This window comes from Vigna unguiculata, chromosome 2 (genome assembly GCF_037176805.1).
Source record: "Vigna unguiculata cultivar grain cowpea cultivar isolate G323 ecotype 2 chromosome 2, ASM3717680v1, whole genome shotgun sequence".
NCBI classification, from domain to species: Eukaryota; Viridiplantae; Streptophyta; class Magnoliopsida; order Fabales; family Fabaceae; genus Vigna; species Vigna unguiculata.
In genome coordinates this window covers 17,217,978-17,241,568 of record NC_140793.1, presented here as the reverse complement: position 1 = coordinate 17,241,568, position 23,591 = coordinate 17,217,978, and the positions used below count along the sequence as shown (strand labels likewise).

Below are 23,591 nucleotides of genomic sequence, written 5' to 3'. Positions count from 1 at the left end.
TATGTGAGTTCTTGTCATGATTAAATCCTGAATATGATACTATTAGGGCTCAAATTCTTGGGAAGGAAAAACTTCCTTCTCTTTCTGAAGTCTTCTTCATTGTCCAAGGTGCGGAGGCTTGTTAAATGGCCATGATAAATGGGCCAGTGAAGGAGCTACCATGTTCTCCAAAAAGACTTCCAACCTGGGACTTTAAATCTTGCAAGTCTGAAACTTAGCTTAAAAGGTAAGGAAGAGCATTGGTGCTTTCGTTGTAAGAAATTTGGCCATACAAAGGGTACTTGATTTAAGTTACATGGAAAGGAGAAGGTTCTCAATCGTCTAGCGAAAGTAAAAGGAACACCCTCAAGGAAAGCTTATCAAGCATCTTCAAATTCTAAACATCTTGGTAAAACACCTCCCTCTTCACCTAAGGAAAGAATGCTTGCATTATGTGCCGAGATTGAACATCTATATAATGAACATATACAAGAAAATCCTTATAATGAAAATTCCTAACAATCAAACTATATAACGAAAACTCCTAATAATGTACAAAGTGAATTATGATCTTGTTAATAAGGGTCTTGTTGATGGACTTCAGGTACTACCACATAAGCCAATTAGGATTGGACATTATGAAAGAATTAGATATTTTAACATATTAAACCCCTTATATAGAAGAGTTAAGGGTTCTCTAAGCAAATAAAAGATACACAAGGATGTCTTTACAAAATCCTAACCCTAGCTTCTAGAAACTAAGGCAAATTAGGTTACAAAATGAGAGACAAAATGAATTACTATGATGTGTGCTATGTGATTTTCAACCAAGCCTTAAAGGCCTAAAAAAAATGTGTGCCAAATGTCTCGCAAATGGCCAAAAAGGTGCTAAAGACAAAGGAGACTAAGTGGTACAAAGATGGTACAAGGTACATGTGCTTTTTGCTTTATGCTTTCCTCTCTCATCCACCAAGGTGCCAAGTCACCTATGCTTTCCACCTTGCATGCGTCACATCATCCACCATACTTAACCTTAACTAAACCTACAAAACACATAAAAAAAGATTATCATGTTGACTTAGGTTAAGTCAACTTTAGCCAACTAGTCAACCCTAGTCAAAGTAAACAAGTGAACCAAGGTTAAGTTAACCAAGTCAACTTAGGGAAATTCAAACATAATAAAAAAGAATGAAAGGAATGAAGGATTAATGAACTTAATTCCTAAACATTCTTAGTCTTCTTAAGCATGTTCCTCCATCCTCGGTTGGGGTCAAGACTACATCAATGTGCTATATGCACTTTGAACTCAAGTTGCACTAATTCTCATTCAACTCACTTGCAAACATTCATTGTCCAATTAGAATTTGTGGAACTTGAGTTCAATGTTCACATAGCACATGCTCGAAAGTGAATGTCGAAGGCATTTAAGATAGATCTTTATGGATATAGGGATTTACATCCTCTTTTGGTAGTTGGTAATCTACTAAAGATTAACAATTTAAACCATAAATTAATTTTTCTGGACTCTATTAGAAAAGGTGAGATTGAGCTTATTGGTGTTCAACAAGAGGCAAACTACTACATTTATTTGGATCAAAATACACAAGCCTTGAAAAGAAGAAAAAAAGAAATGAAAATAGGCAACAAAAGGATATTAAATTGGAACAAATCCTCAAGGTGTAACACTTTGTGTTCTTCATTCCACTAAAGGTCTTAGCCTCAATACCCTTTATCTTACCCCTATCCTTATTAAAAGCCAAATAAAAGCCCTATTGATCTACCAAGGTATGTGTTCTACTGGTGGGAAATTAGAAAGGTTTCAAATAAATGCAAGGAAAAAAATCAATAATGCAAGATAATGTTTAAACTAAAAATTTATTCAGTGATTGGAATATGCTTCCTCTGCTCTCGAGAAGACATCTCAAAAGATTGTGGCCACTTTGGGGTCATATGGGTTTCAAAAAGGAACTAAAGTTGTGTACAAATTTGTGAATCATACTCAAATACTATCTTCGCAGCACAAGCATACAAAAAACCACAACACACTACTTAAACTAAATAAGAGCAACAAGAATCAGCCACAAGAATTTAAAGTGAACAGAATTTAAAACTGAAGGACCAAAATTGCAACTGACATAAACAACATAAGTCATTAACTCTAAACAAACCATGAAAAAACTTGACTACGAGGAATTGAGAAGTTAGGAACCAATGCATAAGTCATAAACAATCCAGAATTGTGGTTACTATTTTTAATTTTGTTGTCTTATGATCCTACATCAATTCACTGCCCATATCTAAGCTTTAACATATTGTAGTAAGTGGTTTAGGATCATGCATTATGTTAGGGATTGTGATGCATGTATGTCATGGTATGATGAATGCTTGTACACTTGTGTGATTATGTGAACTATATGTACATATGTATGAGATGGTATGATGTGATGAGGTGTGGCATGAATGAGTGTGCATATGTTTTCAGACAATATGAACACTCTAATAGTTGTAAAGCCATGATGGTTTCTTTACTCAGAGGACTTTTTTGAGTTAGGGTAAAGGGATTTCGTTACTTTATAAGTCTTTAGCATGAGCTTAGCAAGAGTGCTCCACCTAAGGCTTTGTTGAGTAAGTCTATGAAAAGTAGGGAATGAGACTTTTTCAGGAGGCGTTGGTGCACAAGAAGGGTATATTGGTTAATTATGAGAGAATGTCATACCGTTAATATTACTTGGTGGTAATATTCTGATGCGTTCAAGTTGTGGTGTCTAGAACATGTTGGTGGATTTTTTTTTATGAATGAGTTATGTTACATTATATATGCTACGTGTGTTACATGTTAATATTCTTGTTATGTGATGTGATATATGGTTAGCTCACCCTTGCATGTTTGTGGATGTGGTTTCCACCTATGATGATCGTATGACTTACGTTATACATGAGTAGATGTTGATGCATATACTGTTGGAGAAGCTTAAGTGTGAGGAGTTCGTGGAGAATGTCTGGGAAGTTTTATTTTGACCTTTGAAAAGGTTCTTTTGAAATAAAATGTAATAGTGTAGTGGTTTTGAGTTTTCACATGAAGGATTTAATATTAAACCTCATCGAACGATTTAAGTTAATTGATTATATGAACGATGTTTTCATCTTGATGAATAAAGAGGTTTGGATGAATCTTTTATCAGGTGTTGTTTGAGATAAAAACAATTGTGAAAAAAATTCTTATCTTATAGGATGGTATCAGATGTTGTGCTTCATGTTTTAAAAGAAAAAAAAAATCATACATGTGACATCTTGAAAGAGGTGTTACAATATGCATGCAAAACTATCTAATAACTCAAAATGTAATAAATCACTATGAAAACCAAAATTGGCAACTTTGATAGCAAATGTACTTTATATCAGCATGACAATAAGTAGTTTATCTGGTTTGATATGTAATTTTGAATTGCATGCAATGCAGATGCTTGGAACCTAATTGAAACAGTACAAGCATGTATGAGATGCATGTAGAAACATTAAACTATGGCAAATTCACATATTCAAAATAAAAACCAAAATTGAGTTAGATGTAATGTCATGAATGGAAACCTATTTGAATCTCTAAAATGATGCATAAGATGCATGTAAAACTATTAAACAACACATAATTCACCAATTCACTTTTTAAAAGTAAATCTAGCAACATAACCAATAGTGGCATATCAAAATTTTTAGCAAATGTGGATCACCTAATTTATTATGAAAATTGGATTTATTAATGAGATGAACAAGCAAACAAGTGTAAAATGATCCTAATTTACTATTGGAACAAATAATTTGGCAAAATAAATTATAGTAAAAAATATAATTTTAACATAGCTTAGAAAACTGAATTAATAGATTTAACTACTAAAACTTTCAAAACTAGAAATAGGTATTGGAACTTAAATTTAACTATCGGAACGTTTATATTCATGGGAATAGATTAATAGATGAAAAGATGATGAAAAACATATTAGAAAACTAAAAGTCAATGGTAGAGTTTAGAGATAGTGAGATTAGCTAACTATTGAGGATTGAAACCCAAATTAGTCTCTTACAAACAAGTTTAATGGATGGAAGATTCCATAAACTAAGGGCAAGACTCAGAATATAATCTCAATCGGGCAACAAAAACAAAAACAATACACAACAGTAAAAGGGCAAACATAAATTGACATTAATAGTATGAACTATAACAAATTCAATAAAGAGATATCTTTAATCAGTAAAAAAGAGACTGATTGCGGAAAACTAAATTGAAATTGAAAAAAGAAGAATTGAATTTGGAAAATAAAAGAAAGGGTTATTCATCTACCCAGCGTAATCTTCTTGTAATCACAAGGACAAATGGGCTTAGTACGACGGTCAACGACGACGATGAAGGGCAAGCAATGGCATCACCTCTTATCACTCTCGACAACATGAGAACCACACTCGAAAAGTTGGGCTTTTGAAGGCCATAAGATATGTTGAATGAATGTCTTGAAAATTTAGACTTTGGGAAGACAAATTTGAAACCAATTGGGAAAATGGAGCTTGGGAATGGCGGATTTTGGAGAAGACGAGCTTGGACCTCACTTCTTCGTAAAATGGAGAAGGAAGGAATTTGAATCTCAAAATTTCATTTTAATTCTCCTATTCAATTCCTAACAGTCCACATTTGGCAACCAAAAACTATCGGTAAACAACCACAAAAACCTTATCGACGGATATTACTGATGAATGATTGGTCCACAATTACCTAACTTATTCACCAACAAAAAAATTTGTTAGTAAATAAAATATCAAAGGTTGTTGCTAACATCCATTAGTAATTGCGCATTACTGATGAATCTTGATCCTTTAGTCATTTTCCATTAGTAAAGTCATTATTTCTAGTAATGTTTAAGTTTTCTCATGTTTCATGAGGGTAAGTTAGCTATTTTGGATTTTACACATAGGAAGTAGTATAAATGGTTTGATATTTTGTCACCATTTATTTATTTAGATTTTTTTCATAATAGGTATAACTTGTCTATGTTTCGTGCAATGTAGTTTCTTATCACGAGTTTGGTGTGGTCTCTCCATGTTTTTTGTATTTATCTTTATTTTATGTAATAATATTTCATGTGATGACAAATGATAGATGAACTTTGAGTTGTCTGTATAGTTGAGATAGTGATATTTAACATGAGCTTATTTGGAGTTAATATTAGTTTTTGTTATATTTGTGTTAGTCTTTTATGGATGTTAAGTTTATATTTTCATTGTAATGGAAATTGTATCATGGGTAGCCGAGATGATTAGTGGCAGCAGACAACATCAAGTTGGATCAACATGTTAAAATAAAATCATCGTATTTTAAGATAATAAATTATGGTTAATAAAAGATTATAATATCCGAAACATATTTGACCTAGACTTAAACTATCAAATTAGATCCATTCAGGTAAGAATTCATTAAAATATTATACAAAAACATGATTGACGAAGTAAACATTCATTAATTACTATTGTATTAACTACATTTCTCATGTTCATTACAAAAAAATATTTCATTAGTAACCAATTTTAGTAACTAAAAGTTGTTAGTCACTATAATGACCAATTTAGATACCAATTTAAAAAATAAAAAATTATTAGTTATCAAAATAGTCACTATTATAAAGAAAAAAATTATAATTGGTCACTAAATAAGTCATTAATTAATTAGAGACCAATTTAGAAACTAAGTCATTTTGGTAGCCAAAACCTAGGTAGTTAATTTTTAGTAATCAATTTCTTTTGGTAGCCAAAATCATGGTAGCTAATTTTAAAGACCAATTTAGTGATTAATTATAATTTTTTAATCATAATAGTGACTATTTTAGTAACCAATAATTTATTATTTTATAAATTGATATCTAAATTGGTCATTATAGTGACTAATAATTTTTTGTCACTAGGATGACTAACAATTTTTAATCACTAAAATTAGTTACTAATAAAATATTTTTTTGTATGGGTTGCTCGCTTGAAAGTTAAAGTGTCTTCTTACAAACATCTACTCTCACATCTCAGCACAAGAGGGACGATAGATATATTAAAGAAGACATCATCACATACTTAAAGAAAAATTGAAAGAGAAAGATCTTATAAGGATATATACATATATTACATCTTATAATAAAAGATTTCAATATATTTTAACTAATCATTACTTTTTATAATAATTAAAATATCGGTTAATACGGAACTATATTGATCTGTATCTTTGATAAGAGGTTGGCTACCCATGTGGTGTAATATACATCGAGATATCTAAATAAAAAAAATAATTTATTAATACTGAATATCTGAAGAAATATTTATTAAGTTCGGAACATATTTAAGAAAGAAAAAAGGTTGCAATGGGTACCACAAGCCTTAATTCATTGGATGTTTTTGATGAACCTTGAAAGTAGTATCTTTCGAATATAAAAACTTATACTTCATTGACCTTGGATACAGGGTGGAAGGAGGCAATGTCACGAGAAACAAAAGAAAATATGACGTGAAGTTGAGGTAGATGCTAAGAGGAAGGAACAATGAAGTCAATTGTCCATGCATCTATAGAAAGGGACCTTTGTTGGATGGAAAGTTTGTCTGGCGCACGTGTGAAGCATACCACTTGGAAATTGAGGAAATATCGAGGGAATACAACGGTACCTAAAATTCAATACTACTAACGATTCTTTGAAGAGCGATTTACTAGGATAAATATTTCAATAAAATCACTTTCAAAATCTTAATACAGTAAATTTATGATCTTCTTCTTTAAAATATGCTTAATTTTCTCATTTATATTCAAAGGAAGACCTAAACTCATATTTACATTTTCAATTCAATCTCTAAATTCTAATGCTTTTGTCTCTTTAGTCTTTGAGTTTGTGGTTATACTTTACTATTTTAGTATTTTAGTTATATGACATATGACAATCTTATTAGAATGATTATATATTCACATTATTAAAGCTAAGAAAAACATTCATATTATAATCCAAAATAATAATATTTTGACTTTATTTAATTTATTTTTTAATTTAAAATTGTACTATATTATTATATTATTAAAGAAAGTTGTCAAGCGAGTGTATTTTTTTAAGGAATCTAAAAATATTATTTTCCTAATTGTTTGAATTTATTTCGAACATATAAATAATGAATAAATGCATATAATGATCCCTTTCGATATAAAAAATGAAGATAATAAATTTATGAATATTTTTATATATTATCCTTTTATTTATTTATTATTTTTAGCTAATGTCAAAGTCAACCGAGACTTCACTCCAACATAATCATTTGCTTCCCATGCATTTTATTGAATTCATTACATAAACAAAAATACAACTAATTAATAGGATCTGGAGTCTATTTCCCTTACATGACACGTATCATACAAGGCCCGCTGTGAATTTTTCCGTAAGCAATTCACAACAAGTTCTTGTGATTGTCAAGAAAAAAAAAATCCAAATACGAATAAATGTTAATAACAAGTATGAAAAAGAACGAGAAACAGGTACGGAGGAAGTAAACAACCGCTAAAACAGTTTTCTTTCCCAAATAACATAAAGTAAACCTGCACCTAAACAAACGAACCTCGTGTTTTTTTTTTTTTTCCTGTCTAATACATTCTTCAGGACACAATTTTTCTTATTTTGTAAACATTATTTGAAATCACAAAATCATGTGTTGTTGCGACTCGTTGAAAGAAGAGTCAGAACCACATAAATCCTGTGATTTCTGAAAAATTATTGTGTATTTACAAGAACGTTTTAGACAACTAAAAGGAAGAGTGTTGGTCGTGTTTCTCCTTTGCAATATTGGTTACCGTGGTGTGATTTAGCTAGAGCTTAACGATCTCAGGAATGTGAACCGGGTAGCGATCAATGCAATCACTCCAAGGGCCATCAAGGGGTGTCTGAATGGTTCTATTGCACTTCCAAACAGCACTGTTGCACTTGAACCCACTTCCGAACGCAATCTGCCAAACCCTATCACCTTTCTTCATTCTCCCCTTGGACTCAATGTAGTTCAGTTCGTACCAAAGCGAGGAAGAAGAGGTGTTCCCGAAGCGGTGCAGGGTCATTCTGGAAGCCTCAACATGCTCAGAAGAAAGCTGGAGGTTCTTCTGCAACTCGTCGATCACAGCACGCCCACCGGCGTGGATGCAGAAGTGCTCAAAGGCTTGTTTGAAGTCAGGGATGTAAGGCTTCCATCTGGGGTTGAAGATTTTCCTTCCGATAAGCATGAAAAGGAAAAGTAACTGCTCCGAAGCAGGAAGCACCAGGGGTCCCATGGTGGTTATGTTGGACTTCAATGCTTCTCCTGCTATGGCCATGAGGTCCTTCGAAAGAGAAATCCCCACTTTTCCTTCTTTGTCTTCCTCTTCAAACACGCAACGAAACGCTTTGTCGTCGGAACCCTTGTGGGTTCTCACCACGTGAACCAGTCTGTACTTAGCCCTCTTGCGTTCGGATTTTCTGTTGGATAGAAGAATGGCAGCACCACCCATTCTGAACAAGCAGTTCGGAAGAAGCATGGCTCTCTCATTGCCCTGGTAGTAGTTGGGGGTTATGATCTCGGTGCTCACAACCACTGCGTTGGAGTTAGGATGGATTTGGAGAAGGTCACGAGCCAGGTCGATGGAAATAAGCCCTGCACTGCACCCCATTCCTGAGAGGTTAAAGCTCTTGATATTGCTTCTGAGTTTGTACTTGTTGATCACCATGGCTGACAAAGATGGCGTCGGAGAAAAGAGGCTGCAGTTCACTATGAGAATGTCAATGTCCTTTGGCTTCAGACCCGTTTTCTCGAACAAAGAATCCATGGCGGAGAATATCACAAGTTCAGCTTCACCTCTGGCTGCTTCCATGGTGGGTTTGGGGGGGATGTAATGGATCGCCGGAGGGAGACATGTTTCTTCTCCAAGGCCAGATCTTTCGAGAATCCTCATCTGGAAGTCGACGCTTTTGGGGTTGTTCTTGAGTATGAGGCGCGAGTGCTCCATGAAGGTGGCAAAAGGGACACGGCACGTGACTGGTGGCTTGAAGCAGGAGTAGTCGACGAGGAACACCGTGCGTGGCTTGGACATGAAGTAGATGGTGGCGATGATGATGATGAGGAAGGAAGAGGAGAGGATTTGAACGAGGTCAAGGTGAAGAAGAGAGTTCCAAAGTTTGAGGATTTCATCTGGGCCTAAACGAAGCACCTCAATCAAGGTTCCAAGCATTAGGGGTAGGATGATGAGGGTTATGATGTGGTTGACAAGGTATTGGTAGCCAAGTTTCACATACTTGAGCTTCACTGAGTTTGAGGAATGAGGCATGATGGTGGGGGTGAGTTTAGTAGTTTGAGGTGGGTGGAAGGTAGCTAGGGTTGAGAATTGTTATGGGATTGGGTGGTATAATAAGTGAGGGCGTAGGGGTGGTGAGGTTTTAAAGGCAAGAGGGACCCTACGCAATGAAGGGGTAGATGAAGGGATTTAATGAAAGAGTCTACATCACCCAACGCTCATCTAAGTTGGCATTCATTTTCATAACTTCCCCTTCCACTTCTAACTAAACCTTCAAGCACTTTTTCACCGCTAAAACTTTATCAGTTTTTTTTGTACAGTTGTCTTCGCCTATTATATTTTTTGTGGCCATGTTTTCATCCACTTAAATGTGGCTAGAAAGCCACACAGAACATATTTGCAACCAAATGACACGACAAACAACATACACCAGAAACTGCTTCAACTAGTAGATCCAACTCATTAAACACGAAAGAGAGAAATTATTATAAGCCATGTGTAAGGGGAGGTTTAAATTTATTTATATATTATAAATTATAAATTTGTTTTCTTTTAATACATGTGAAATTTCTAATATATTTTCTTATTTTAAGCACATATATATTCAACCTGAAATTATATATTAATAATTTAAGAATAGTTTTTTGAAAACAAAATATATTATAGATTCAAGAAACAAACGGATATGGATATGTAGATGATAAAAAATGTTAATTTAACGAGAAGGATTTGCGTATGTGTATGGTGGATTTATTAGTCTCAAAAATGGGAGGCAGCATAAATCAAAGTAATGAGGTTTTTAGATTCTAGAGAGCATGCATGTTGATAGGATATGAATTAATTGAGGTACAAATGGCATGGATGAGTGGAGTTTTGTTGGATTTGATCGATCTCTTAAGGAATGGGCCCTTTTGTTTTTTTATCAGAAAGTTCTCAAATCATTCGAAAGCATTGACTCATTGTTTGTCAATTCTTGCAAAGGAGAATGATTACGTATCCTCTATTATTTGCTGCCACGATGAAACAGAGAAGTGTAGATCTAAAGAAAACGCACGTGTCCTCTATGCATGAGACATTTGAGTCATCTACATGCGCTGCACTTTGGTTTTCATTACAGGTGGGGAGCCAGAAGATTCTTCTTTGCCATTTAGAGCTGTGCTAAAATTAATAATAACAAACTTAGAAGGTAAGGAAACAGGAAAACTAAGAGTATAGCGTTAGGCGTTGGATTTATTATGTTTATAGTAAATATAAATTTATATTATAAAGAAAAAACTACATCAATATTTACACATTTTTTATTGTAAAAGTCATAAATTTAATATTTGAATTTTACAAAATCTCTTAAAAATTAAGACATTGTATCATAAAAATTAAAATTGTCAGTAGCAAAAATAAAATATTATATAATTAATTAATTAATTAACTAACGTGTGGTTCTTCCCAAACTTTTCCATCAGAGTAAAAGTTAAAAAGAAATCTTAAAAGTGATAGAACCACATAATTAATGGAAAGACTCACCCTACTTGTGAAGAGAAAATATTTATAACTTATTATTTGTTACAACTCTTGAAGTATAATGTTTTAACCAATATTGCTAGAGTGAATGCATTTAAGTTCTTGTCTATTCGGAAGTCTAGGGCTGAATTTGGTCCAATTTTATCATTGAAATACTTTTACAAATCGAGAAAAAAACATATTTACAAATTTTGAATAGAGCTTGAAAATGTTTTAGACTTTTTCTTTATCATGATATGTATTATAATTTTTTTTCAACAAAGAATAATATATATATATATATATAAAGACACTTTGGGTGTTTCAACTCGAAAAAAAAAAGAGTTAAAAAAAATGTTGTAGTTCACACACAATTTTCCTAATAATCCTAGGTAGAGATTGTAAAGCCAACTATTTCTAAATTGTAAAGGGTGCCCAAATCGATTCGTATCTAGAGCCTAGGTTATCTTGAATATAGTGTTTTTCATGTGCTAACCTTGTGTTGTTGTAGCTATCTTTGTATGGTTCAAATCCACTTCCATTGCACACAAAAACAATGTTGGCAGAAACTGTTCACGATTTTAAAATATTAAACTGCACCTGCTCAGTGCTCCAAAAATTACGTTCTTGATGTAAAAAGAAAGCTCTGTGAGTCTAGTTTCTAACAAAAAAAGAACCAATGCATTTGGAGTTTTGTGGAGAGAGTTATGATTGAAATAGTAACAAAGGTCAGAGCTACCGAGATCACCGCGAATCAACGTTTTTCAGGTTATGTTGGGCAGTTTTGGCTACTGTTTTTGTTACTCTTCTTACTCCTAAATGTGGTTGGATAACATATCTTTGGATCCTTAGTCTTTGAGCCTCAAATCCATGAGTTTAAATGCATGATAGCTACATGTTTGTGTCTTTGTGTATATCATGTTGAGTCTTTAAATGTGTCTAACTTTTGCTTGAGTCATATGTCATATGCTTCTTTGAGTTTTCTTATTCTTGTTTCTAAGTATTTGAGCTATTGCATGAGATCTATGCCTTTTGTTGTAGCATGCTCCTTGAAATTGATTTTGACCTAATTTTTAAGGAACTAAGTGTTCAAGACACCCTAAAATATCCTTCTCATCATCTTAAGTACCTAGTTTTGAAAAGAAATATTATTTTCATGACCAAAAACAGTTTGGCCGAGAGCTAATGTGTTGCTTGGTGAATCCATTTGGCCATTTTTACTAGGTGTTATGTTACCAAATTTTATACTTGGATTTTGGGTGATATTGGCAAATTAGTTCCATGCTTTAACTTGGTTATGATCTTTCTTGGTGTATGCATAATTTGAGGTATAATATTGGCTTGTTCAAATGCTTTCCATAGAGTCTTTAAAAGTGTTTTTCATTGCTTTAGTCTTGTTCAAGTTTTGTCTTTAAAACAAAATTTCCTTAGAAGTTAAACTTTCTTGTTTTTGTGCTTTTCTTGCTTGTCACTAGGTGTTCTTTGTTGTGTCTTAGTAGTTTTCTTTTCTTGAAACTCTTGGGATGTTGTGGCTGAATCACTTGTCTTGCATTTGAAAGGTTTTGAACAAGTTTTTAAAAGTGTTTGCTTCACTCCTTTGGTGGATTTTGAGTGCTAGCCTTGCCTTGTTACTTTGGGAGTGTGATCTAAACACTTGGGTTGCATTTTGGGTTGGATTTGGTCTCGATTTTCATGTTGTCTAACCCCTAATCCATTTATTTTGTCTCGGATTTGAGTGTTTTTGTTGTAGGAATCATGGCAAGTTCATCAAATGCACCTACACCAAACAAAAATAATACATTGATGAGATTGCTTCAGGATTTGGAGTTGTCTAGGAAGGAGGCCTTTGAACAATTGAGAAAGGACAAGGAGCAAAGTGACCTAAGAATCCAAGAGCACATTCAAAGGCTTGAAGCTAGGGAGCAAGAAAGAGAGGCTAGGAAAAGAGGGCATTCTAGGCACAACCCATCACAAGAGAAGAAAACTCCAAAGATTCCTAAGTTCAAAGGAGAAAATGACCCAAACATCTACATCGAGTGGGAACAAAAAGTGGACCAAATTTTTACCATTCATGTAGTTAGTCATCAAAAGCAAGTAGATTTGGTAGTCTTAGAGTTTGAGGATTATGCCATGACTTGGTGGCATCAATTATGTATGGACAATATTAACCAAGAGTCACTCGCGACTTCTTGGAGGGACATTAAAAATTTGATGCGCGCTAGATTTGTTCCTCCTACTATAGGAGGGAGACTCTTTTGAAGCTCCAAAGGCTTCAACAAGGGTCCATGTGTGTGGATGAATATTACAAGTTAATGGAGTCCATGCTTCTAAAAGTAAGACTCCAATTTGAAAGTGAAGAGGAAAAGGTAGCTAGATTTGTAAGTGGGTTAAGGAGGGACATACAAGATTTAGTAGAGTTATATGAGTACTCCTCTCTTGACAAAGTTTTACATTTGGCCATCAAAGTTGAAACTCAATTGCAAAAGAAAAAAGAGGCCAAGAGGAGTGGTTCATACAATGACTACTATTCTAGTACTTGGAAAGATAAAGAAAGAAAACATGATAAATTACCACTCAAGAGTTCCCAAGACCCACCTCCTAGGACTAATTCATCTAAGCCTTTTAATGAAACTCCTCATTCTTCTCAAGGTATAAAGATAAGTTCTATAAAATGTTTTAAGTGTTTGGGATATGGGCACATAGCTTCAAATTGTCCTACCAAAAGAACCATGGCCTTAAACCTTAAAAGAGAAGTAAAGAGTGAACATTCTTCTCCTCCTTCCCCCAAAAGTACTTCTTCCCACACTTCTTCTTCAAGTGAAAGGATTAAACCCCTTGAAGGTGGATTGTTAATGATAAGGCACCAACTCAAACAAGTTTCCAAGGAACTTGACACTTCTCAAAGACAAAACCTTTTTCATTCAAGGTGTCATATCAATGACAAACTATGTCCCCTCCTCATAGATAATGGAAGTTGTGTAAATGTGGCTAGCACAAGGGTTGTGGACAAGCTTGGCTTGAAAATTATCCCTCATGCCAAGCCCTACAAGCTATCATGGCTTAAGAAAAAAGACATTAAAGTAACTCAACAAGTCCTCATTAACTTTTCAATTGGAAATTTTAAAGATGAGGTGTTATGTGATGTTGTGCCTATGGAAGAAACTCATATTTTGTTAGGTAGGCCATGGCAATTTGATAGAAAAGTCTTTTATGATGGCCATGCTAACACCTATGCTTTTTCCTTCCAAGGCAAGAAGTTCACACTCCTACCTCTCTCACCCAATCAAGCAAATGAGGACCAAAATAAAGTGAAAGATAAGAGAAAAGATGAAAAAGAAAAAGAGCAAGTTACCTCCAAAGTGTTACTTGCCTCTACAAAAATATTTCCAAAGCAAGATGGACATCACCATTCTTCCTTCTCTTGCAAGGCTCAAAAGGAAGACCCAATGCGCAAGCATGAGAAGAAGAGTGGTCTATAAAAGAGGGATGGCCTAACCAAAGATAGGGGTAATACTCTTAGAAAAGATGGAACAAGAGCTCATAAAAGGGAGGCGCAAAACCTCCCCCAAATCATATCAAGCTCCATCTACAAAGGCTTAAAGAATTTGTGGTCAAATTCTCTCCAAGAAGGGGAGGATGATGAAGGATTGACCCCAACCAAGGATGGAGGCACATGCTTAAGAAGACTAAGCATGTTTAGAAAGGAAGTTCACTAATCCTTCATCCCTTTCATTTGTGTTTGTTTATTTTGATTTCCTAAGTTGACTTAGTTGAATCAACTTTAGTTGACTTGTTAACTTTTGACTAGGTTTGACTTGTTGACTATAGTTGACTTGACTTAAGCCAACATGCTAATTTATGTTTATTTGCTTTGTAGGTTAATTAGGAGTAAGAAAGCAATGCTAGGTGGCGCATGGTGATTGGGGAGCATAAATGATGTGGAGGAGAGAGTAAAGCAAAGGCATGAAGCATAAAGTAAAAGGCATGAAGCAAGTGTACCTATGTACCTTTGGTCTCCTTTGTATTTAGCACACTTTGGCCACTTTTTGGAGACATATGAGACACATTCTTTGTCTCCTTTTGTGCTAGAACGAAATTAGCCTTGCACACACCATAGTTAGCTCTTTTGTCTCTCATTTTTTGTAACCTTATTTGACCTAGTTTCTAGAAGCTAGGGTTAGGTATTTGTAGAGTCATCCTTAGGTATCTTTTATTTGCTTAAAGGCCCATAAACTCTTCTATATAAGGGGTCCTCCTAGACATGTAAAAGGGTTGAACATTTTGAAGTAAAAACACTCTTGTGTCTCAACCATTTGTGAGAGTTTCCTCCCTTGGGAGTGAAACTTGTAAGCCTTATCTTGCATAGCAAGTGGCGGCACACACCCACTCATCTTCAAGGTTGCCATGGCTTCTAGCCTAGCCTTGTAGTGGCGTGCTTCTCACATTTTTACCATTTCTTTCCTTTCCATTTTATGTTTTCTTCTTCCTTTAATTGTTCTTGGTTTTCTATGGTTTATGTGCTTTCCATTTCCTTTTTGTTTTTTGAATCAATCCATCATCTTCTTCTCTTGAGCTTTGTGAAAGGAACCTTCACATCTAGATAGCTTGCTATCTTAATGTCCAGTGGGGATTTCACTTAGCTTTCTTAATCAACTCACACCATATTCAATAATCTTAAAAAGGAACAAGATAATTCTTCATCACGTATTCACCAACTTGGGGGTCAGGATTTTCTGCTAGCTATTTCCAAGTAAAGGAAGCTAGGGTTCTTCATTTTTTGTTGTACGTTAGTTGTTTTACTCCTGTTTTCTGATTGATGTGCTTAGAAAATGCTTGATTTGAAATGGGAGTGAATTGGTGATTATTTGGAACTTGTGTGTGCCACTGTTACGTGAAACAAGAGAGGCAAACTGTTATTTTTGCCCAGGCAAATGAACTGGGTTTTGAGTGAAAGACCATCTCGCTCAAGCGAGATGGCCTCACCTAAGCGAGCGCCTGCAAATTCTCCCAGGACCACTGTCGTAGTCTCGCCTAAGCGAGAGTTTACAACTTGAGCGAGGGGACTCCTCTCGCTTGAGCGAGACCCGTTGAAGGTCACGTTGTTTTCTTCATATGGTTGTTATGGATTGTTTGATTGATTGATTTACTCCATTTAAAGTATGAGGCTTGTGCAATGCATGGAAATCTATGGTTATGAATTGGATTGATGTGTTGGTGTGACCTTGGTATGTAAAACAAATGAGATGGTTGGTAATCAAAGTGGCATGGTATTAATATGAGATACAATTCTATATTCATGGTTTGAGAATGATGAGTTGGTATGGATTTAACCTGGAATATGAAAGAGGTTGGTTAAAAAGGTTGGCATGAGATTTATATGCATGATAAGTATTACTTGGTTGGTGGAATACGTTTGGTATGTGGTCAGGACGTAATTCCATGGGTCTCTAGGTGAGACTTTATGGTGGTGCCTTAGTTGGTCGGGACGTAATTCCATGGCCCCTGTTAGTGGGAGTTCATAGTGGTGCCCCATCTATATAATTTGGTAAGGATTCAAGGTAAGGTTACATCCTGACACTCTAAGGAGTCAGTTAGTCTCACATACAGCGGACTGACTCTTGTGGTGAGAGTAGCAGGAGGCCTAGAATTCATTAAGGGCTAACCTTGTGTGTGGGGTATTGAGACACTGTAACACTTAGCTCGAGGGTGAGCAGCTCGGGGTGAACAAAGTAATCCACCACAAGTGCAAGCATCCGCTGAATCCGACTAAATTATATGTATCCGAATGAGTCGAGTCTGAGTCTTAGTGTATCGTTTGCAAGTCATAACATGATTGGTTGAGATATATTCATTGGTCTGTGAAATAACATGTATCTGTATGATGAATTATTTTATACTCTAGCTTACCCTTTTGCTTGTTTGGTTGCCTTGTATGTGGTTCTTCTCCTTTTGTGATGATCATCAATTTATTGATATGAGCAGATGCAAGAGGTACTCGCGGTCAACAGGGGAACGATGACTCTGCTATGTAGCCCGCTTGGGCTGGTTTCTGCTTAGTGGGTTTTTTCTTCGGGCTATGGCCCATGTATTAACTTGTTTTAAATCTTAATTGTATTATTGTGGGAATTATGTACCATGTGTGTATTTGGCATCATGGTGTGCCTCTTTTTGTGAATTTCTTGGATATTTCGAGGAGTGAGTTTATACTCCGAACCTTCGCTCGTAATATTATATTGTGTGATGTGTCATTTAAGTAAGTCTATTTATTAAATGGGACGTTACAGAGATGTAATGGACAATTTGAGGAGAATAAGTTTATCCATTTTATTTGCACAGAGAAAAAGCAAAATGGATTATGCTCTACACCATGGAGCAACTAAGTTTTGACAAAAACAACTTATCCCATCACATGTGTCTTATATAAACTAGTGCCTCAATATATGGGTTGTTAAACCATTTTGGCATGTGAATTTGCGAACATAAGGTCTACATGGGTTGAATATACTATGAGGTTCAACCATTGAACAAAACGTTCAGAAAGCTTTCCGCAAAATCATCAAAAAGGGATCTCTAGACTATAGATAGTATGCGTTTGGTTAGATTCATAAGATTTTACTATAGTAAAATATGCATCCTATTTTTACCTGATTCATACTATTACTCCCTTTCATATCAGATACAGGTTTCTAAATTCCTAGGTAGTTGATTTAATACACTCAATTGGGCATTGGTTCCAATTTGAATAGGAAAAGTTAACATTAGGAATTTTATGTTTCATCCATGCGCAAGTGCTTAATTGTACCAAAGTAAGAATTTTTTCTGCATCCACTTTAGCTTGCCTAAATAAAATCTTATTCCATAATTTATTTCCTTTGCTATTAAGCACCAATAAGAAGAATTGTTGAAAATGCACATTTAGCTAGTTATGGTGGACTATACTGATACCTACCTAATTGTTACACAAATTCCAAACTCTACTTACGATGTTACATGTGAGAAATAAATAGCTTAGTGTTTACTCTTGTAGTCCATAAAAAGCACAAACAATTTCTCCTGGTGACCTCTCCTTATAAGGTTTTTCTTTGTCGCCACCTTATTGAGCATTGCTCTCCCAACAAAATATTGTGTTGATGGAATCACCTTTATGCTCCAAAATATGTTATACATTTCAGATTGTTCTCCTATATTGGATATTGCAAATTTACATATGAAGATTTGACAGTATATATCTCCTCCTCATCTTTCCAAATCCATAAATCTTTACTTTGTCTCTTAATTGGTTTTTGATTTATTAAAAGTTGGTATTTTACAAGGAAAACTCACAAATAAGGGATATATAAACTAAACACTCATTATTGCACTATAGTCTAATATCATAAAATTGAATGACTTATAGAGAAATATCTAACTTTAGAATTATCTAACAAATAATCATTTTATAATAAGACTTATAAGCTTGGAGAATATTTTTGAATGTATATCTCACGTGATTCTTGTATATTTCATTAGGTTATTTCACAGAGCATCACTTCTGTTTATAAACTTCCTAAAAAGGATTGTTGTAGGTTTTTTGCGTTTTTCTTTTCATTTGTTTAACATTTTTTTCCTTAACATGTTTAACTTTTTGTTGATAATTTTCACTATTAGACTCAATGTTTATGGTGAAGTTCATCCTTTACTTTACATCTTATTTTGTGTTTTTGACAACTCCATATTGAGAATACAAACTTGGAGGATAGTGTGAATTTTGACAATCGTCTTTGGGAAGAGTGATTCAAGTTCCTTGAAATGTATACATTCTTGCATTGATGAATTCTTGTGATTTCCACATGCAAGCTTTATCTACTATTTTAAATATGTTAATTGTCTTTGTGTATTGCATCTAGTGTCATTTTTCTATTATTCAAATGTATTTGCCTAATGCTTTTTTGTAAACTTCATCTAATCTTTATAATCTTGAGCCTAGTACTTCTTTAGACTTCTTTTGATCCTAACATACTCACACCTAGAACTTTTGTATACATGTTTCTAATCTTCTTGTGTATGCATAAGACTTATGTCTATAATTTCTTAAGACTTATGTCTTGTCTACCTTTAGACTACATCTGTATTTGTTTGTTCATTCTTACACACTTACATAATTTATTACACACTAAATAACCATCTTAGACACATTGAAATATGTTATTCTTTGTTATTATCAAATCATTCATTGGTGTTTATGGAAAGACTATTAAATTTAGATTTACGCCTAATCATGTAAACTATTTTCTATGCCTTAACAATTTCAACGAAGAAAAGAATATTCTCGTTGAAGTTTGCCTCCTAAAATAACTACCTTGTAGGCATTCCTAGGTTGGTGATCTATGTTGCTTTTTGTGTGACAATTTGTTCATCGAGCATGTGAAATGCACAAAAAAGGAAGGGTTATATTTAAAAGTTTTGCTAACTTTTGGTTAAAGTTTCGTCTAATATGGGTCAACAGACAAAGTGTATACTTGATAATGAAGAGTCATTAGACACAACCTCAACAAGATAGTCACACAACTTAAAATGCCTTCTAAAATATGTTTTTTGCAAACCTATCTTTCCTAGATTAATTATAGATAGTAACGTGCAACATAAAAAGATTAGCGAAAAGAAGAATTTATGCTTGATAGTTTTACATTTGTTCATCTATAAACTTTAAATTACAACCAATTCTTGATGAACGTGATCATATTTTACTAAGGGATACTATCGTTGCAAGATACAAGTATTATTTGGACCTAACCACTTTTGACTAAATAACTAGTATTCTTTAAACATGGCAATTCTTGGCTAAACTTGAGTATTCTTTGGATCCAACCACCCTAGAATAAATCTTATTATCGTTTGCCCAAGAAAAAATCTCATTTGGTATCCATCAAGTTCACTTAGATCCCCGTGATACTTTCCCTCTCTTCACACATCAATTACATTTTTTTTTTCTTTGTGTAATTTTATTGAAAAAAAGCATATGCAAACTTCAATTTTATCAAATTAAATAACTTTTACGACAAATATTTTATCATTTCCACTCCTTTTCTATATTCTTATGTTTTTATTTACCTTTTCTGTCGTGCCCGAATATCTAACTCTCAATTTTGAATGTCTAATCACATAGGTAACCTAAAAACTTATATTATTTTTTTTCTTTGTTTCATAATTTTGTTATATTTGAAAAACTATTACTTTGCTACAAAACTTTTCATATTCTCTCAATGATTCGACTTGTTTGATATTCATCAAGTTCACTCCCTAAGGTACTTTCCCTCTTAACATTTGCAAAAAACAAAAAAATATAATAGTTGTCATGAAATTTTAATCATGTGTAATTATTTATTCTTTTTTATAATTACTTGACATTTATGTAATTGTTATTCAGTATTCTATTTTAAGATTTATGCAAATTTCAACCTTAATATTTGATACTAAAAATGAAAATGTCCTTTTGACAATAAATCCTTGCCCATATTATGTTTAGTTTTCTATAATTTTTATTTTTTGTAAAACAATATTCAGTTTATATTTAGGTTTAATTAGTTTGATGATACTCACTTTTATTTGGATGTGTCTATTTGGTACCCGCTTTTAAAAATGTGTCAATTGCGTCCCAACTTTTGCAAAAGTGCCTTAATGAGTTCCCTTTCAGAAAAAAAAAATTATTAGTGTCATTAACAATGTGTCACGTGTTAGTCTCAGGTTTTTCTATCTTTTTTTAAATTTTTTTAAATTTTTTCAAAAATTTTTTTAAATTTTTTTTAAATTTAATGTTTTTTTTTTTGTTTTCATGTGTCAAGTCCCTAGTGTGACACGTGGAATTATCAATGCCACATGACAAGGTACTGTCACGTATTAGTGTCACTACCAAATGTCATTGTCTTCATTTCAATTTAGTGTCCATATATGTCTATTTTGTTTCAATATAGTCCCCATATATGTGGGGACTATGTATGGGGACATTGGTAGTGCCTTGTCACGTGATAGTGTCACGTGTCACACCAAGGATCTAACACGTGGCAACAACAAAAAAATTTAAAAAGAAAAATTAAAAATTTATAAATTAAAAAACTAGAGATCGACACGTGGCACACCGCTAACTGTGTTAATATTTTTTTTTCTGTATGGGACCTAATTGAGGCACTTTTGCAAAAGTTGGAATGTAGTTGACACTTTTTTAAAAGCGAGTACCAAACTGACACATCCGAAGAAATGTGTGTACCATCTAACTAATTAAACCTTATATTTAAGACAATATGAGAGCGAATATAGAAGCATGTATGGGCGTACCCATTGGCCAATGGATATGGGGTTGAGACATAAATTTCATACTTGATGGGACATGAATGGATATGATATTTTACTTTTGGGATGGGCCTAGGTATAGTCAAACCTGCTTTTGTATACTCTTGTTATTATCCATACAAATGAGATCACCATAGGAAAATCACAAAATAGTGACCAAATATAGTGACAATAGAGTATAGTTAGGTTTAATTAGTCGGATGTTACCCACTTTCGTTCATATCTGTCAGTTTGATACCCATTTTTAAAAAGGTCTCAATTGAGTTTCAACTTTTAAAAGCATGAAACATATTTTTTACATGTGTTAAAAATGTATTATGTATAGAAAAATTGAAAGGATTTCTCTTTAAAGAGTTTTTGAATTGACTTAAATAATTTATTATTGTAAATTATAATGGATTATTATGTTTTCATCTCATAAAAAAAAACATTTTGTTCCATATAATCAATTATTTGCGAAAAATGGTTTTTTAGTTTGCTAAACATAATTGATTATTTCTGGAAATTATCAATTACTTTTTAGAGTAGTGAAAATAATTTTTTATTAACATAATTGATCATTATCTGAGAGAATCAATTATATATTAACTAAGAGAAATCTAGTTTTAGTTCAACTAAAGATAATTATTATGAATGTAATTCTCTTTCTCTTTCTTTATATATATATATATATATATATATATATATATATATATATATATATATATATATATATATATATATAACATGAGATCTATTAAAGACATCATTTTAATATTTGGCTTAAATAATGGTTTGGTCCTAGTTTTCGTTCGATTTTTTCAATTTGGTCATACTTTTATTTTTTTTTATTTTGGTTCTAATATTCGTCAATTTCATTCAATTTTTGTCCTTTTCGCTAGCACCCTTAAAATAGTTAACGGACTGTGAACAGTGACTGTCATGTATCATTTTATGATTTTTTTATTTTTTAAAATTTTTTTAAAATTTTTTAAAATTGTTTTAAAATTTTTTAAATTTTTTTTTTATTTTAAAAAAATGTAGACGTGTCAAGCTCATATCATACCACTTGTAATTTTGTGATTTTTTTAATTTTTTAATTTAAAAAAAACAAAAAATTTAATCTCTTAAAATTTTTAATTAATGGTGTTATTGCCTTTCTCGTTTTAATTTTAAACCAACTCTAATTCTAAATTAAAAATATTTAATAAAAAAATGCATTTTAATAAGAATATCCATATAACATTTAGGTTTAAATATACATTTGGTCCTTATTTTTGTTGATTTTATTCAATTTGGTCCCTATTTTCGTTTTATGTTCAATTAGGTCTTCATTTTCGTCAAATTGTGGTCAATTTAGTCCTTTTCACTAACGGTGTTTAAATACTTAAAATTTTTTAACAGTACATGCCACGTGTCAGTTCCTGTTTTTTTTTTTTTAAATTATTTAATTTTTAATTTTTTTAATTTCAAAAAAATGGTCCACGTGTCAAGTCACAATTGTGTCACGTGTCAATGTTAGTGTCACGTGTCCAATGGCGGAAGTATGAAGGGACAGGGGGAGCCACGGCTCCCCCAACCATTTTTTTTTAATTTTATTTACTATATATTTGAAAAATAATATTTATAAATTATTACTTTATTTATATTAATTTATTTTATTTTATTTTATTTTCTATATATTTTTAAAAATATATTTATATATTATTACTTTATTTATATATTATTACTTTATTTATATATTATTATCTTATTTAAATTAATTTAGTTTGAAAAATCTTTTTTAAAATTTAAAAATCATGTTTTTTTCTTTATTATAATTTCTTATACTTTTTTATTTGGTTTCTCTCTTCTGTGCCTTCACCTCTTTCTCCCGTTTTATTTTCATCTCAATTTTTACCATCAATTCCTTATTATTTTCAAAATCAAATTGCACTACCACAAAATTGAAGAGTTAAGAAACATTTTGGACCGAACAATTTCTTCTTTTGAGTACATTCATCTTTTCCTTTTTATTTTTGAAGCAATATGTTTCTCTCTTGTATGTGACTTTTCTACGCTCTAGGCATGTATGTGTTAGAGATCATAAAATCATGCTTTAATTGTTGATCAAACTCTTCTTTGTATAGATAGAGCTATTTTAAGCTTTGAAATTGTGTAAGGAAAGAACAAGATTAGGAATTACTCTAAGGTAAGGGAAGCTAATCATTTAGAAGTTATTAGTTTTCTTAAAATATTGAGTCTTGCTTTTAAGATTTAATTTGAAGTATTCATAATTTTATCTTTTTGTAAATAGGTGAGAGGTGAAATATTTATATTAGAAAAATTATGATAAAAAGTAAAAGAATTGATTCTTTTTTCAAGAGGAAGGCTTGTGATGAAAATGAAAAAAATGCATCTACGTCATCTAAAATTGAGAAACTTCACGAGAATCCAAATATTGAAGAATTTATCAACAATGCAAGAGTTATGTACATGTTTGGCAACAACAAAA

General features: G+C 32.8%; 1 pseudogene across 1 annotated transcript; it reads right to left on the bottom strand.

The window, feature by feature from the left end:
• Positions 1-7,531: 7,531 nt before the first annotated feature.
• Positions 7,532-9,416, bottom strand: LOC114169318 (3-ketoacyl-CoA synthase 6 pseudogene; annotated as a pseudogene). The gene has a single exon (XR_014984993.1). The product of XR_014984993.1 is annotated as a 3-ketoacyl-CoA synthase 6 pseudogene (transcript).
• Between the last annotated feature and the right edge of the window lie 14,175 nt (positions 9,417-23,591).